A 2,875-nucleotide genomic window follows, 5' to 3' on the forward strand; every position below is an offset into this window, starting at 1 on the left:
GCCCAATGTTACTCTAGTAAATACAATTTCCACCCTACAGAACAACGCTCTCCTGAAATGTTAATTTACTCCCATACCCTGTGGCCCAATGTTACTCTAGTAAATACAATTTCCACCCTACAGAACAACGCTCTCCTGAAATGTTAATTTACTCCCATACCCTGTGGCCCAATGTTACTCTAGTAAATACAATTTCCACCCTACAGAACAACGCTCAATGTTAATTTACTCCCATACCCTGTAGGCTAATATTACTCTAATAAATAAAACTTGTACCTTGCAGAACATCATTCAACATTAGCTTAAGCTTATGTTTAACTTTATTTTTACGTTAATACATAAGCTTGCATGCACCATGTAGTGCATGAGCTTATATACTATGTTGCACAGTGCTCAAAACTTTTATAATACATAGTCTCATACCTTGCAACTAAACACCGAACATTAGTCTAACACCTAAATAAATCATTAAATGAAGCTCACACTCTGCACTGCAACTTTCAGCATCTACTAGTCAAATAAATTCGATATTAAATAAATTACCCTCTAAACACCAACACTTGCCATTAGGCGAAAAAATGCTAAACAAATGAACCCTTCACCCTGCAATGCAAAGCTCGGCCCAATCGTATATTTATTAGCACCCCGGATTAGTTTAGCATATATATGCAAACTATATTATACAGGGGTCCTGGACTAGGATTGAACAGGGTTCTTGGGCAGATGGTAGTAGCATGAATGGCTGGCAACACGCTATGCTAGCAAGGCTTGGCGTTAGTTTATAAGATTGCTCGTTTTTACTTTTGAGTTGCTACAATTTTTTTTTACCAAAAAACTAAATGGGCGGAGGACCCGTTAGCAAACTAAAATGTTACGCTACATGCCTTATGATTTACACGCGTGTTGTTATGTTATGTTATGTTCTCATACTTGTCGGTGTCCACTACACTGGATATGATGACAAGGGCTATAGCTAGCCATGAGGTGTGTGTGACCTAGCTTGGGTAAAGCCAGGTAGTCAGCCTTTAGCCAAATGGCACTGAGGGTGGTCACAGCCAGAGTTCCTTTGCTCCCTCAGTGGTTCTTTTTAATACGTCCCCATTGGCTAATATTTCTGGAGACGGGACTGCCATTTTACGTGGTCATCCAAGCCACGGGAGATTCACAGTCTCCAATGTTGAGAGCCAGGTTTTTACACCTTGAGAAAATTCACTGCCCCGGCCGGGGTTTGAACTCGCAGCATTCAGTGGACAGTGCACAATGCCTACCACTGGGCCACGGAGGCACTCGTAGTGCCATTACCGTCGATGCTACTACCGTTTTCCCGGTAGTAGTCTATTTAGATAGATACGATAATATGCAAACCCTATGCCTATCTAGACAGACATGAAAAAAAAGTTAAGGACAACAGTACGGTACTTCATTACTCAATCCTCGTTTGGGACCTCGGTATATGTCGTACGGGATCAAGGATAGTTTGGGACCCCGCAAATGTGTTTTCGCACATGTGCTAAACTAATCCCGGTGCTAAACTAGGCCTACGATTGCGGATCGGTCAAGTTGTAACTTGTAATATCGTTTCTGATTTGTGTTCACGTTTAGAGCGTTTTTAAATTGCCGTGTATAGGTGCCTGAAACACTGTGGCAGATGGAATGCACACATTGACAGCCCGACCGTGTTATGTTGACAGCATTAATAAGCATGAGATTTGCATCGTGGTCCTTGCATCGTGGTCAGTAGGACTACGGCAAAATCAAAATGCAAATGCCGGAGCATGTTTCTTTATAAACAAGGTAAGTCCAAACTAGCTCATTAACCGGACTTCGTGTATAAATAACCAGATAGTTACAAAGATGATAACAATCGCTAAATCAACCGACAGAATTTATATTCACAACTGCTTCAATATAAAGAAGAAATCAATTTAACTTACTCGAAAAAATCCTGCATCAGTCATGATTAAGTCGCCATTTGTTGAATGCCCGCCGCTGTTCTTTTGTTTATGCCATCGTCAACGCCTTGCAGACGATATACTGCTGTAAACTACAGGCTACAACTACATATAGTGTTCCACAATGTATTCACAAATAAACATGCACGCCTAAATTTAATTGCATGCCTAACTTTTAAATGCAAGCTAATTTTTACTTAAAAACTAATAAAAAACATTAATAAGCATAGTATGATGATTTTTATGAACGACTATGCTTGGACACTGATCCTTGGAAACTGCTTACGTTTACCGAAAGGTGGCGGGAGTAGCGACTACTGCACTAGACTGGTACTCGCTCCCACCTCGATTACCCATCGAGTAACTAAGCCGAAAGGTGGGAGCGAGTACCAGTCTACTACTGCACTCGCGCAAAAATTCGTCTGCTGCTGCCGAGATGGAGTCTATTGTTATACATCATTTGTTATATCATAGATATAAAATAAAGATATCTATTCTATTTCGTTGGTTATATATAGCTTCCTTGCTGTTGGAGGAGGTAATAACCTCGTGACTTCGTAATGATTTGTCTATAAAAGTTCAAAGTCCAGGCCAGGGAATAATAATATTTATTATGCCGAAGGCGAATCGAGTCACGCGGCCTCAGATATTTCGTTGTACGTACAAGTTATACTTGTGCACAGCACGCGCTTTTATTATCGATAGTAATACCTAACACATTGAAGACTTTCTAGTTTAGTCTATCTAGTTTACTACTAGTTTAGTCAAAGTAGTTTACTGGATTTTGTCTTTCTTTATACACACACGGACACGCGCACACTCACACACACACACACACACACACACACACACACACACACACACACACACACACACACACACACACACACACACACACACACACACACGACACACACACACAC

This window comes from Priapulus caudatus, unplaced genomic scaffold, assembly GCF_000485595.1.
Source record: "Priapulus caudatus unplaced genomic scaffold, Priapulus_caudatus-5.0.1 Scaffold1403, whole genome shotgun sequence".
NCBI classification, from domain to species: Eukaryota; Metazoa; Priapulida; class Priapulimorpha; order Priapulimorphida; family Priapulidae; genus Priapulus; species Priapulus caudatus.